We start from the raw sequence: 16,343 nt of genomic DNA on the forward strand, positions 1-16,343 counted from the left end.
CGTCTGGACTCATCCAGCCAGGTGCCCTCCTCTGAGACTCAGAAAAGACTCTTTCATTGAGGGTGTGGATAGGGACGTATTCTGGGATCCTACCCCGCCCCCAGCCATTGAAAAGTGGCTAGCTGGTGGTCCCAAATAACATGATTTGATTTTTTTTTTTTTTTTTTAATCTTGGGGTTGTTCTTGCAGATTCTCCTGCCCGTCGCTGTTAGGTTTGTGCTCGGAAGTTTTCAGTCCTCCCTGTTGTCCCTTTGACTTCGCTGACTGCGTGCAGCTAGGAGGGCTAGAAGCAGTGAGCTCCCATAGAAAACCTATGGTTAAGGCGAAAAGGATAGTGTAGTCTCGACTAATTGAATCAACACGTACGGAGAGCAACATTCTTTTTAGGTCCTGCTCTGGAAAGGGTCCATTTGGCCGGGAGCAGCCAGTTCACTGTTACTCAATCTCCTGAAAAGTAACCATAGTAACTCACCTCTCTTTTGATGGGATCCTCCTCATTGGCTGCCTATCTTCCTTTGGAAAGCTCATCTCTCTAAATATAGAAGATGATGAGATCTGTAAGCATACATCCATGTTAAAAAAAAAAAAAGGTGCAGTTAAATATGGCCCTTTAAAGAAAAAACTGTCTTCAAAGAAAAGTACTATTGGCTATTTCAAATCTTGTGAGAAATAGTGTGTCTTCCAGTGAACGATTGAGTTAGTCTGTTTTGAGTTAACTGCTGAATTGTTACGTTAGAGAGAATATTTCTTGAAATTATACAAAATCTGGCATTTAAAAACAAGTATATCTGACTCTGATTTTTAAAAAAAATCAACCTACTGATAATGTCCCCCAAATAATCTCCTAGTAAATAGTTGGTGAGATCTGTGATTCACTTATTTCCACATTTCTTAGGATAGTTAAGATTCCTTATGTTCACAATTAAATCTGGAGAACACTGAAGTAATTGTGTATGTTTGAAGGTTTATCTCTCTGGTTCAGATCAACTCCACCTCAAACATCTTAGTGTCCTCCTACTGCATGCCTTCTCCTGACTTGGTAACCAGTTCAAGTCAGTGCAGTTCTGACTCTTGCAATGTTATTTGTGTCTTGCTCCTTGTTTCAAAAATCTCAGGTAGCCATTCATGAGCCCGAGGCTTTGAGAAATGCTCGCTGTGCAGAGGGGAACTCTCACCAGATTTTCTGAAGCTGTCCTAGAGATACACTTTTCAGATTGATTCAGCATTACCAGGTAATCACTAGCTTAAAAGAAATTACTGTTTAAATATGTATCCAGAGAAATAAATGCTAATGTAGCATTACCATAACTTACAAGATCAATATAAGGGGTTGTTTATATAGATGGTTGCTGGGTAGAAGTCAATAGAGGTTCTCTGTAGAAAGGACATTTGTGGGCTGGCAGATTTTCCTCTCTAAGACCCATGTGAATAGGGTGAGGTCAAATTAGGTAGCTTGGCTTGGGGAACATACGAAGCAGAAACCCTGTGAGCACATTGGTGCATGTCCGAAATGAAGGCAATGAAGAGAGCTCTCTCTGCAAAAAGAGATTGTGGTGATTTTTAAAATTTAATTTGCATTAAGGTCATGGTGATAGAAACCCATGAATGTTAAGCATTTTAAACTTCATTTTCAGAATATAATACAGTCTTATTTTTTATGTATAAAAATTTTAATGAGGGCTCAGCCCTCCAGCATTGTGTAACTTTCACATGTACTGAGCTATCCGTATGCAATTCCTAGGGGTAGCCAACCTAGCAAATTACAATCAAATTCATGGAAGTGTACCATGCCACATTTCTTCCCTTTCCTTACTTCCCTTTGTAAAAATAAATAATTGAACAATTTTATTCAGAAACCTATTTGAAAATTTACTCTGTTCTGGTTGTATAGTTTTTAGGGATATCATGAGATTTTAAAAGTACGGGTCTATGTAGTCACTTAGTAAAATATCTGTAGTTTAATAAATTTAAGCATTAAAGATGATTGTTTGAGCCATCAAAAATGTTGGTTTCATTAGCCTTTAGCACCACCCACCCTTTTCCCTTCCTCCATTATAATTACTACGTTTTATGGTGAGATACAAATCCAAAGAGACCAGTAAGATTTACTGTCATCTGTCATGAGATGCATATAAATTTCTAGTCATGCTATCAATCTGAGGAAAGTTTGAGTAAAGCAACCACAAGTATTTGCTCATGTATATGCATTAGTCTTATACATTAGTAATTTATACACATCCTATCTCTATGTAATATGCATAGAAGTTTAAAATCATTCAGTGCCCTTTAATATATGGGAATGAGTCTGCCCTTTCATTGAGATCACTGTCACAATCAAAAGGTCAAGTGAAAGGGGCTCTTAAATTTTAATTTTGATTCTATCATGAATGTATAATGTGCAGAATTTTTACTGTGCAATTTTAATGTCCATATCTGTTTGAAGTCATTCATCAGAAAATATTATCATGGTCCTTAGTTTAAATAAATAAAACTAAATCAAATAAATCACTATAGTGTAAACATTCAATTCTAGAGACATTGGTAGATCCTAAGTTAGAGCATGAAAAATATTCCACCAATCTGTAATGAAGGATCTAGTCACTCTTGTCAATGGGAACGCCAGCTGTACTTGTACATACCATGGATTATAAAAAGGGGTGTACTTAGGGCTGTAAGACTTAGATAAGGCTGAGTTTAAGCAAGTTAAAACTGAAATCAAGTCTAATTTCAGTTTTTCATCAAATACTATATCTGGAAGCTTTTAGGTGTTTATGAACATTCCATGTTCAGTTTTATGTCACGTTACTTTCATGGGATTTAGAAGATGCTTTGAAACATGGAGAAATGTTGAAAGGTTTGATTAAGATGCTGGGGCCCTTACCTCTACATCTGGGCTGTCCACTGAGAACTCATGCCAGCTGGCTTTAGCTGTCAAAACACCAACATCCTAACAATAGCTCTAAAGCCAAGGCACAACCAGTTCAGATTGTTGTGTCTGTAAAAGCAATATGTTTCAGAAACCCAGAAAAAGCTGAAATAAAATAATGATTTCAGAAGCAGGGGGGCAAATTGACTCTAACTGTGCAGTACTAAAACCGAGGAAGAAGTACACCTTTAGATGTTGGGAGGAAGTAATCCTTGTCGACCCTCCCCACCCTCCACCTTATTTTTAATAAGGTCTGTCTAAATAGTCTTGGTACATTGCTTTAATGTTTCCCCTTTTTAACCTAACCAATTATTTTTTAATTTTTCCTGATTAAATCTAACAGGCTAAAAACAGAGTCATCTAGTTTGCTGCAATAATTCTCAGTGGGGTGGTAGGAGGGTATTAAAAAGTACTAAGGGTTTGCTAGTGTTATGTTCATATTGTAATATAAGTATATTTAGAAAAAATTTAAACCTTTTCTCATAAATTATAGAAAGTAAAATGCAACAAAAAAATCTTCTTGGTAGGTAGAGATATAAGAGTCTTCTAAATATCAGTGATGATCAGAAGGGGTGAGGTTTGAAGCTGGGAAAACCCCTCTGCAGGGGTGTATCAGAGTTTGTGTTATTTTTAAAATGCTTATTAAAAGGGGGTGTGTGGTAATACGTCAAGAAAAATTGGGGATATTGCAAAGGGAACCAGGACTCAGGAGCCTGGAGTCTCAGTTCTGTCTCCATGTGCTACCTGTTTTATTGCTTTATGGCTCAGTTTCTCCATGTCTAATATGGGGGATAAAACCATCTACTAAGTGGCATGCTTGAGTTGAACACAATATAATAATTTAATGAAGCACCTATCACTCTTTAGAATAAAGGTGCCCTGTGAATGAAGAACATTTCATCACTAGAGCAACTCCAGGTGGTGACACAAAGCAGGCACCATATGAGTGAGGGCAGAGAATTAACCAACTCCAGAGCAAATTCTCATACAGTCGGTCCTCGATTTTCACGGATGTGGAACCCACGGATATGGAGAGTTGACTGTACTACACCAGTTTACATAAGAGACTTGAGCATCTGCAGATTTGGGTATCCGTGGGGGCCCTGGAACCAAAGCCCTGATACTGAGGGATGACTGTGTATTATTAGTGAGTAAAGTTAATGGTTAGTTCCGTTTTATGTTTTTCCTTAACACTTCTGGGATATCTGGCTAAGTGTTTTTAGTGATATACCCAAACTTGATGTTAGTATCAAAGTGGAAGACAATGAGGGTGATACAGATGGGGTACTTTTCAAAACACCACTGCTGTGCACATGTCAGGGGTTAAAAACCCTTCTCTCTGAGCAACAGACTGGGGTACCTAAGGAAGTTAGAGCATCTCCCTAGACATAAGATATTTCTTGGAACCTCCATCTGTCAGTGTTATTGCTTTGCCAGTTTTCTTTCTGATTCATTCCCACTTTCCAAGGTAAAAGGGAGAGTGAAAGGGAGCCTCATCCTCCAAAACAAGGGATGCACTTCTGAGGGGTGGTAAATCACAAAGTTTCCCCAAGGAACCTGTTGCACTTGGTCTCTCTCATTAATAGGGCCAGCTCATCATGGCAGAAGTTAGGTAGGCTTCAGTGCAGCATCTAAGGTAACTTCATGATAACATGGCTGGTCATATCCCATTTAATGATGTTGTCTTTGGTTCAGAGACCATCACCAATGGAACAAGGTAGGCGTGTGGAACTGGTGGTCTTTTATTTAATATTCCACATCTGTGCTTGGGGCTATCCTCAATGCTTCTGGTTTCTTGAAAAACATTTCTAACTCTCTGGCTGTCAGAACCCCTGGAAGTTCCTAAGAAAGTTTTCCAGGAGCTGCAACTTGTCGGTAATTCTAAACTGCCAGTAGAGTCAATCATGTGCTTAGGGTGGATGGTAAATCTGAAGGGACAGATTGCTCCATTGATTCAGAGCTAAAAACTGGCACTGAGTTCTGCTCCTCTAGAGCATATTATCCAGAAGGGTGCCAGGCAAGAGGTTATGAGGGAGAAGACTGATGGCATATTGCTAAACATCAACAAAGCTAAAGGTCTATAGAAGGTGCAGCATTACAGCTTTGAATGTTGCACCTGCCTGCCTTCCTGAATACACTCACGGATGTTTCATGCACCCTCTGCTTAACAAGAGAGGACAGATGTCCTCCATACAACATAGTGCTGCTGAGTAGCATATTTATATACATATATATATATGACTTCAAAAATGAGGCCACTACCATAATAATACCTAATATTTAGTGAGCAGAAAATATGTGGGTATATGACAGGCATGAAGTCAGTGCTTTTTAATCATCTCATTTAATCCACACATAACTCAATGAGTTTGATATTTGGCCTCACTTAATCGATGAGGAAACTCAGGCTCTTTGAGATTAAATGCTTTGTCCAAAGTCACTAAGAAAATAAAATGAGGCACTGGGATTGGAACCAGTGCTGTAGGATAGCCCCAGGAGGTCGTGCTGAAGTATTTGAAGCCATGCAGTAAGATTGCAGAATGTAACTAACAGTGACAGGTAGAGTAGCTCTTTGAACAAAAGTGTCCGTGGCCCTTAAGGAACGATTTCGGTAGCTTTGCCACCAGCAAAGCATTATTTAGATAGGTAGGGATATGTGCTTTTAAAGGCTCATGCCAGGCTAACACTATACAAAGAGAAATTACTGAGAGACTGGAAGCTGAGACACGTGGTTTGTCCACATCACGGGTCAGTTGTTGATCTGAGACTAGAAGCACCTTATTTTCCCCATTGATCAATCTCTTCCTTTGTCTTTGGCTACAGATGCACACGGCCAATAGGATGATCTGAACTCTGTTTTTGCAGAGTGTTGATTAAAGCGTTGTGAGGCAGAAAACGAAAACCTTACCAAAATTAAGATACATTAAACTCATTGCTTCCTTACCATCTCTCAGGCTTTTCACAGTCTTGGAAAAAGAATGGTTTACTATGACAGGAGTTGTTCTTTTATGATCGTCTGTACTCTCAAAGTGTTTGTAAATTAATTTGCTGATGATCTTTCTTTAATGTGCTGCCTGTGGACCGTGCACCAGATGAAATCACTTTTGTACAATAATAGGATTTCAGTTGTCTGGAGGCAGAAGCAGAAGAATAAGGAAGAGCCTTTGAGCAATCATTTGTAATTACATTTTAAACGTTTATTTAAAGAAATATGTATAAATTGTACTGTCAGAACTCTAATGACAGGGATGGTCATTGTGTTCTGTGACTCTTAACTTGCTGTTTATTGAAGTTTTAGACTAGGAAATACATTGAAGCATTGAGGCTGGCACAGATATTTTATGTGCCCAGAGTTTAGAGCATTAAAAACAATTTGAATATTCAAGCCAGCATTAGCTATTTTACTTTTAGAGATAAATTTAGGCTCAACCTCATTCAGTTTTATAATTTATATACTGTTCTCAGCGCTCAGGACATGGACTATGAAGACATAAGATCATTTTACTTTTTCTTGTCTGTTTCATCAGCTTTATTTGAATAACAGGCTGGGTTTGAGTTGGGCTTTTTCATTATGGGAGAATTATATAAATAGATTTACATATGTTTATTGGATCATACAGGCAAACATTTGGAACTTCAGACTAACTTTAATTAATTCTCTAAATGACTATCTGGATATTTTAAAAACAGTGACATTTCCTTCACTCAAAATGTATGACCAATGACAATATATCCAGAAACATTTTTTTGGAGCTTTTATAGTACTTGTGCTATTTTCAACTTGACCATTTGAAATATTCTTTTGCAGTCTTTTAACTCTCTAATTATAATCTAATATCTGTGGGAGGCAGAGTGGTGGAAAGAATCTTAGGGCCAGAGCTAGGAGGCCAGGCTGGGATTTGCTTCTGGGATAGATCTGTGCTTATTGGCACTAATAAGAGCTAGGATTTGATTGAGTGCTTACTATATGCTGGGCATAATGCCAGTCACTTTCCGCGAATTATTTCAGTGATCCTTTGAGACAGTATTATTTCTATCCCCACTTTACAAATGAAATATGTAAAGAGTTTATGTAATTTTCTCAAAGTCACACAACTAAGTGGTAGAGCTGGACCACTTGCGTCTGACTTCAAAACCCAAACTCTTAGCCACACACCAAATTGGAAATCATTGAACACTTCTGGGCCCCAGTTTCCTCATCTGTTAATCTTGTAGGCTGAACCACGTGATCAATAAATAGTTTCCAGCTCTGAATTTTTTGAGTTCTCATCCAGCCAGGAAAATAGATGTAGGAACTTATGTTTGCTGTATATTTTAGCCTCAAAGTGGCTAAAAGCATCCTCCAAAATTTGATGCTGAAAACATTGCGAATAGCTAAACAGCATGCAAGCAAGTAATTGTCAAACAGATAGCAGCTGTGAAAACTTTTCAGCATTTCAACAACCCATGGGGGTGTTTTTTAAGAGCAATAAACTAAGCGGCTAAGCGTGTTGCCCATGGAGCTGAGACACAAATCTAGACCCCTGAGAAATTACTGTTTCCAGGGTCTAATACATTCTCTATCTTAGGATAACTGCCTGAATACAGCAGACAGAATCTTTATGAACCTCGGAGCCATTGGTATAATTTTTTGGTCTTGATGTTAAATAAAAAATATTTTACTAGATCATCACTTGATTTATTTGCTATTTGGTTCTACAAGCTGCCACCTGCCCTCCCTTGTGTCATTCATTAAAAGGTTTTTAATTGGTCATAAATGCTGTAGACATTGCATTACTTTATAAAATAAAATGAATATATATATATACACCTCCAAATGTATATATGAATATATATACACATATATATTTCCAAATCTTTCCTCATACTTTCCTGCACTACAGTAATTCACTGAGCCTTGTTAAAAAAAAAAATCAGTGACCTGTCCAGCTATAATGCTAATAGCCGTCAGTCATTGATACTTCTTAATGTGAACCCAGGAATTTATGTTGAAAAGTGACTTGATTCTTTCTTCACTATTAGTTAAAGTGGAGTCTGGCTTTGCTCATAAAGCTAAAACATCTAAGCCAATGTAGCCAATGTCACAATAACAATAGCAACAATGACAAAAATCCATCAAGCCGATTGCTTGGCATTCTCATGATTAAGCAATCAGTTGATTGGCTGAATGTTCTGTTTTTCAAATTGCTGTTGTAGTGCTTCTACTACATTTGCCTAATGCTATGACATAGAGACTCTCAAAATGCGGTCCCCAGACCTGCCTCATCAGCATCACCTGGAAATTTGTGAGAAATAGAAATTCTCTGCTCCTAGCCCAGATCTACTGAATTAAAAACTCTGGGGGTGGGACAAATAGCAATTTGTGATTTTAGGAGAGATGATTCTAATGTTCACTAACTTTTGAGAACCATGGTGGCATCAACTAGTTAAGCAGTTTAAAAAGAAATCAGTAACAATAATTATTTGTCATCACAGAACAACCCAAAGCTTCACCTATTTGATTCAATCCTTTAAAAATACACCTAAGAAAATGTTTACTAAAAAACAACCCCTGAGAAAACTGGGTTCAGTGATGCTTCCTTTGTTTTCATTATAAACAATTTTGTTTTCCTTTTTTCTAACTTCTGAAATCTGTGAAAACTCCATATATATTGAGATATGCTTACTGAATTCAGAAATTGTATACTGACTTTGTTCCAATTGTGAATGATTATTACACATTCGTCTCTTTTTAGGTCAGACACACCAGTGGTTTAAAATTCTTATTTCTCTTACAAAACATGCCAACTCTAATTTAAGGCTCTCTTGGGTTTATAATCCACAGTGGTGCCAGTGAAAAATTGGAAAGCTTTAGGTGTGATTTTTTGTAGCTTTTCCTACTTGTTAAGGAAAACCACCCAGCTACAAAAAGCTGCAGGAAATGTTATACAGATGCCACCAAATGGAGGAAAAACTTAGAAGAGGCATGTTCTTAAAGAGCACATTTTTAATATTTAATATTTAAAACATTTAAGATATTAGAGGAAAACATCAAATGTCTTGACCATGAATTTATTTAACCAACACATTAATAAACTACTCATTTTGTGAATCAAATGGTGTCAACACCTAAAAATATTCAAGGGTGTGTTTAAGGGTAAAATTGTTGATGCTTAAGTATAAACTTTTTCTCTGATCTGGTCCACTGAGGTTGAATGAGTACTGAACGGGACTCAGTTTGTAGTATTCTAAATTCATTCAAGGCTTTCACTAGGAAGCGCCTTATGTACCTTCAGCTTTCAAGGCTGTACTTGCCTCTTTTCCGTGATATCAGCACCACCTAGCGTACATACTAAAAACTCCCTTTAAACCAAACCATCTCTTTCTGAAAATCTGCCTTCAGAACACTGTCCTTTCTTAAACAAGTCAGAATTCTCAACAATAGTATGTTAAAGGAGAGAACAAAATTTTCAATTTCAGAAATTTTACCAAGGTCAAGTTTTCAAGTCAGTGTGCTATTTAAACTTTTTATTTACTTATGATTTGCCTCTGTTAAGCCAGGTGTTAATGAGGATGGTTATACCATGACCATATCATAGGGTTTGTCTATAGACATGCAGTTATTTCTTTAAAGTGTAATGGGGTCACCAACCATTTTACACAAATTTGGTTAACCTAGCAACATTAAATTCCTTCTGTAAATGAGGCAGTTTTAGTAAAAGAATGATGAATGATAACATCTCTTTCCATTGCATTTTGTGCATCAACTTCAAATGTGGGTATGTTTTGCCATTAAATGGCATGAAATTAAATAGAGGATTGGTAAGTATGTACTTTATTTCGGAGGGGCTGCATAAGGAAATAAATATAATTCTCCAACCTAGAACATCTAATTTGGGTCTGAATAGTGGCATGTGCCTGCAAACAGGCTTCTCAGCCACAGGACAATTGCCACTGACTGCTTCACTGCGTTGCTTAGTAAATGAAGAGAGAATATTAATTTCTGGAGTCACCAGTTTCTTTTCACAAGTAGAACTTATGCTATAAAATACTCTTTTGCTACAGTAATATCTGACTTTTCTCCAATTATTTTATTTTCTATAGCTTATCCAACAAAAGTATTAACACATACGTTAACAACGTCGAAAGTAGCCTACTTTAAGAGAAAATATGCAGAAGAAGAAGATTTACATCAAGATTACCATGGGTATTTTCCAAAAGTAAGGGTTTATTTATTATTTTTTTTAAAAATTTTAAGAGTCTTGTCGATAGCAAAGGCTCTTGTTCTCATTTTTCTAAAATGTAGATTGAATGATGTATTTGCTTTCCAGCACCTGATACTGCCTGAGGACAGGACTTGCATTCTCAAACTTTCTCTAGAGAAGCTCAGATTTCTTGAAGACCCAGAAACCTACTTAAGAAGGTCTGTGTTAATTAACAATTTGCTGAGGAAGATCCATCTAGAGACGGAGAAAGAGAGCTATGAATACTTTAAAGAAGCTCCCTGTTATAAGACTACTTATTCTGATACAAGAAAACGGCTGAAGTTTATGGTACAGGAATGCTGTTCTCAGTCTCTCTATTATGAAGAGCTGCATTCGTATCATATTGTGCCTTATGCTTCGGAGAATGCCATTTATGGAATGGGCTACACTAGCAGCCACTTGGAGCAAAATTCTCAGTTGCTTATTTATAAAATGAATTAAAGTAACTGTTAAAGTCCATTGATACCTTGTTTCTAAATGCCTGAACTGTTTATAGTGAAGATGTTAACATAAGGCACTAATTATCAGTGCCCTTGAGATCAAAGATGAGATGCATGCTGAACTGATTGGAGAGAACCCTGGTTATTATTCAGCAGTCCTTACTATCATCCAGCCAAATTGAAAATATGTCCACATATTATAAAGCGGAGAATAAGTGCTTTAGAAGCAAAGTTTTTTTTTTTTAAGATAATGTGTGTAGGAAGGAACCTATATTAAGTTCTTACACAGATTTAAACATTTCAAGCCCCCTATTTCCAAATTCTACCACTCTTAGTGGAAAGTAACAAAAAGTAACAGATTCAGATTAAACAAATAATGTCTTGTCCCTGAGGATTAAGGGTGGAACGAATTTAGTTTTCTGTAAATGATGAGAGGAAAGGTAGATCCTTTCTGAAATGCTTTGGCTTGTCAAGCATTGTGCCAAATAATTGACACCATTCTCCTTTTACCATTAGTGGCAATTCAAGATGTAGCAAACCTACTGCAATTTAACTGCTGAATGTAACAACCAGAACACTCCACATCGATCCATTTTACATTATTATTTATTTATTTTTTTGGCTTCATAGAGTTTTCTCTTTCAAAGTGAAATTTAATAAAATAGCCTTGCAGATGGGCTTTTATCTAAGTCCTAGGGGTCAGTTAAAATTTGTGGTGGGCTTTTAGTTGAGTTTAAATTTATTTATGATGTCATTTTTATAGGCTGTGAAGCTCAGGAAAAGGGTAGGCAGGTAATATTTGATTTTAATAGGCAGGTAATTTAAAAAATCTTATCTGCAAAAACTGGTGAGAACAACAAAAATTCTACATGATGTTTTTTCTTCATCTAAGAGTTCATTTAAGGCTGTCTGGATGAAACTTTGCACTGATTTTTGTATAATAGTCGACCATTCACTATTTGACAAAATGTTTCAGAATGCCTTTGGTGGTGAAGTTTAGATAAGTTCCTATATTTTGCAATTTGAAAGATAATTATTTAACAAGTTTCATAGATTCCTGAAATTGTTTGAAATGGTTCGTGATGTTCTTTGAGGTTTGAGTGAGGTGTCTGATTTCAATGTCCAGACTTATGTTCCATGGCACACATCATTTAAAGAATTGTCATTAACTGATAAAACAGATTGGAAAACTAGGTGCCAAAGCTATATTCAAGAAAATACCAAAGACCCAAAGGTGAGTGTTAGAGAGACTATGATAATGAAGATAAGAATCTAAAATAAGGATTGTACAGGACATAGAAGAACAGTGTTAAAGAGATTTGGAACGATTTGCTTACTAGTGTGCTTTCCGAGCACTTTATACATACATAATAATGATAGTCAAGGGCACCGCTTGGGCCTTCAGTGATCATATGTTTTTGCAAATCTAAATATGGTGACTTGTCAACATTGTATCTTCCCTCATTGAATGCCATCTTGTAAACAAGAAGGCCTTTATCTCTTAAAGAGAATTTTGTTTTTAGTTTTGATTCACTACTTGCTCCCTCTAATGAATCATCGGGGCGATCAACATGGATGCTTTCGGTATAAAGAATATTGGTGCCCTAATTAGCATGCATTGTTAAAGACCACATAGATATATAATTGATAAAAATATTGGGTTTCTATTTAATTGCTCAATCAGAATTAGGAAAAAATGCTTTAAACAAATTGGAAAATTATAATTGAGGGTAATTTTTTTTTATAAATTTATTTATTTATTTTTATTTTTGGCTGCATTGAGTCTGTGTTGGTGCATGCGGGCTTTCTCTAGTTGCGGGGCGCAGGGACTGTTCTTCCTTGCGGTGCGCAGGCTTCTCATTGCGGTGGCTTCTCTTGTTGCGGAGCACGGGCTCTAGATATGCAGGCTTCAGTAGCTGTGGCACATGGGCTCAGTAGTTGTGGCTCACGGGCTGTAGAGCGCAGGCTCAGTAGTTGTGGCGCACGGGCTTAGTTGCTCCGCGGCATGTGGGATCTTCCTGCACCAGGGCTCGAACCCGTGTCGCCTGTATTGGCAGGCGGATTCTTAACCACTGCGCCACCAGTGAAGTGGAGGCTAACTTTTAAGGCAATTTAGTGTGAAAGGTGAGATAGCTTTGCTGTACAAATATAAATATTTAAAAATTAATTTAAGGGCAAAATTTGTCACCTAAGTTCAAAAACTTTATTTCACTGCTTATACCACACCTTATTTCTCAGAATGTGTTTATTAAAATGTAGATTTCTTAAACAATGGGAATATTAATTGAATATACTCCAAATTTGATAGGATAATTATTATGTACTTTGAAAGATAGAACTAGCTCTCTAATAGTTTAAAACTTTTTACCAAAAGGAACATTTGGCTTGGTTTAGGACAGTGTCTATAAGAAAAACATGCCAGTGCTAATAGGTATGACTTACAAATATACCACATATTGAAATTGTTTGAGGACAGAAATGTGTATACTTTGGGATAGAAAAGAGAGGGAGAGAAAAAGTTTCCAAGAAAGTGTAAAAGTGTAATATTTACTGTATGTTAGAAATGTTAAAGCAGGAACTCTTGGACAATGAACCCATAACAGACATAAAGTCTGTTTTATTTGGTGACATCATTAACTGAACTCTCTGAATCTTACATTCATATGTAGAGAAGGAACTGTCTTAGAAACCAGTGGTATTTGTGAATATGCTTTGTTTTTTTTAAGAAATATGTGTTGATTTCAAAACAGGTTATTTAAAAAATATCTTTTAGAACATTTAATTTCTTTTCCAATAAACAATTCATAGACAAGGAGTTGACTAATGTCATCTTGACTTATTAAAAAAATACTAATTTGTATTTAAACTGTGTTAACTTGTCTGAGTTAACCAATAAGATTACTGTCATTTTACCATGGCAACCTGATATATAGGGAGACCCTATTCAGACCTGCTCTGCTGACTCCATCCTGCATGATCTATTATGGGAGATGCAAAGGTAAGAGAACAGTGACACCTTTTTTAGAACCTGGACATCCTTTCTTTGGTGACAAGAGCCATGCTTAATGTAAGAAAGATAGAATGAAATCTGAGTGCCTTTGGTAATGTTGATCAATCTTCTGGGTGCCCAGACAGCCTAAAGACCTGATAAAGAATAAGAAAATGGAACAGAGAGGGAAAATGAAGGTAAAAGGAAGAAAAAAGGAGGGGATAGGGAAATAAGGAAAAGAATTAGTAAGTGAAAGCAAAAGTTGTTTCCTGTCGGGGGTGGGTGGTTGCTTGCTGTACTCAATTGTTCTTTCCTGTGTCTGCTGTAGATCCCAAATCCAAATTTCCACAATGTATTGATGTTTTCTTACATTCACCAATGATGCATAAGACTAGATTCTCTTCAGCATATGTATTATTTGAAATGTGGTACTACTGTGAAATATCCCTGAAATGGAACTTCTTGGGTAGAGGAGAAAAGAAAAAATAGAAATTAAGTTGGAAGAAAAACTAAATGGTGAGCCTGTGTACATGTGGTTAAGCTCAAACACATGATCAGATTTCAGTGTACATCCCAAGATTTAATATCCCCAATGTTTATTGAGCAACTGCTATGAGCCGGGCACTGTGCCAGGGTTGGGGATACATAGGTGAATGATGCACAGTTCTTTTGTCCAAGCAGTTCATTGGTGAGGGAGGAACTCGGAGATGTTTGGTTTTGTTTTAAAATGTAAGAATTCTTTACTGGGAGTAGCACCTGAATTTCTCTTTTCCAAACTGTGTGATGGTTATCAGATGTGTATCTCCAAAGGTGTTTGCAGCTAAGAAGATGCACAGGGGAAGGGAATGTCTACTGACCTAGATTTTAGAGCAGAAGGAGAGTACATTCTGCTTTGCAGTGTATTTTATACTTGGAAGCATGATGGAAAACCAGCGCTGCAGAAGGGACGTGTCACTGGCCTTAGCTTCACCTGGGGCATAAGAGGAGGTAGGGAGACAAGTGCAAGTACAGAACAATTTCTCCTCCCCGACCTCTCTAGCTATGAGGTTCTTTTACAGGGCAAATCAGGTTAATATTAATGTCAAGGAGATCCTTGAAGGAGAAGCAAGATCAGGAGATCACAGCCTGAGAGTTGTATATAGTGTGCTCAAGGTTAGAAGGGCAGCTTTCTTTAATTTGCCTTGTGTCGCTGAATTGCTAAAATGAGCCTCTATATTTCTTAACGTCAGCTACTGGAGCTGTGCTCCTTCTCTCCCACTGGCTTCCTCTCTGAATCACAGCCCCTGTCTTTGCACTTTGCTGAAAGTGGAGGTTATGGTTCTAATTCTTTATTGCCTCTCCTTTCTTCCGTCATTGATACTGATTTGCTCAAAACTATTGTACCTGGAAAAAAGCAACAATTTGCAGTACTGGTTGAACTCCCTTGGGAAAGGTTTCCAGAGTGTATCAAACTAGAATTCATCACAGTTTCTTGATACAATTCTTTTAAAAACTACTCTACATAGTCATTAAATAATTGTCTACTAAGGTAATCTTTATGTTTCTAGAGTTCAGTGAAAGGTTATCAGTTCTACATGTTTTGCTAAAGAAAATACCTTAGGTTGGAAACAATGGAAGATCATGTGTAATTAATTCAAGCAGTTCATGAGTATTTATATCATATTTGAAACTTAAATTTATGTTCTTTTTTCCCATTCTCAAACTTCATTACTATACATCAGCAATGTGACATGTCTCAGAATTTTTATTTCCTTATTAAATGGATCATTTCTGAAAGTTGTTGTTACATTCATGGTTGAACCCTTTGGATGATATTTCCCTATTAAAGTTTCTAACTTTCCACAAGGATTATTCTATAGTTGGGTGGATAAAGAACATTCCTCTACATTAGCACTTCTTAAACCTTCTTTTGCATATAAGTCACTGAATATCAAGTTAGAATACAAACCCTTTTTAGTAGTTCTGGGGTGGGGTCTGAGAGTCTGCATTTCTCAAGTTTCCTAGGTGATATGGGTGCTGATCTTCTACTGGTTCAAAGCATACGCATTCATGTCTGTTTTCCATAGCAATTTTTTTCTTTAAAGGAATGAAAAGCAAAAAGTAAGTATCATAAGCTGGTTTTCCAAATTGGTCACAAATATTACAATGTTTTATAAAGCAAAATATCTAGAAAATGATTTATAAATTTTATCTACATCAAGTGCAGAAAGGGATCAAGGATGTAGTCATGTACCATTCTTAATCAGTCAGGGAGTGACACATGGTAAATTTCTTCTCCTGATTTTTTCCCCTGTGATTATACCCAGATAAGGGAGCTTCATTTGGTAACATTAGAGATGAAATTTTGTTCACAGTTAACATGAATTTGGCAATTTCTTGCTTGACTAAATCTGAGAGAGTCTTATAAAAACCTTCTATATTAAATTCAGACCTATGGGTGTCTGCATGGGCTGAAGAATTTGGTAAACTTGAGCTGAAAAATGGTACTTAGAATTTCGTCTTCTTGCCTGAACTCTTTCTTGAGCTTTATTCCATGAGAGATCCTTCCCTTGCTATGGACTTTCTGTTTCTCTTCAGTTGTCGGTGTCTGAATGAGGGGTGGAGGATTGGTGTAAATGAGGAAGCCACATAAATTGTCTAATTTGAGCATGCCAAGTGATTTTTGTCAGGCTCTCCTTTGGTCATAAGTTATTGGTATAGCTATTGTGAAATATAGTGCCATAAATTTGTCACAAACCATTAAC

The 16,343-nt window shown here is 36.8% G+C and overlaps 1 long non-coding RNA gene across 1 annotated transcript; it reads left to right on the forward strand.

Annotated features, from left to right (window-relative positions):
- The first annotated feature begins 1,115 nt into the window (after positions 1–1,115).
- Positions 1,116–12,340, forward strand: LOC118889555. Its single transcript, XR_005018571.1, has 3 exons — positions 1,116–1,232; positions 10,010–10,125; positions 10,237–12,340. It is a non-coding gene; the product is annotated as an uncharacterized LOC118889555 (long non-coding RNA).
- The last annotated feature ends 4,003 nt before the right edge of the window (positions 12,341–16,343 follow it).

This window comes from Balaenoptera musculus, chromosome 2 (assembly GCF_009873245.2).
Source record: "Balaenoptera musculus isolate JJ_BM4_2016_0621 chromosome 2, mBalMus1.pri.v3, whole genome shotgun sequence".
NCBI classification, from domain to species: Eukaryota; Metazoa; Chordata; class Mammalia; order Artiodactyla; family Balaenopteridae; genus Balaenoptera; species Balaenoptera musculus.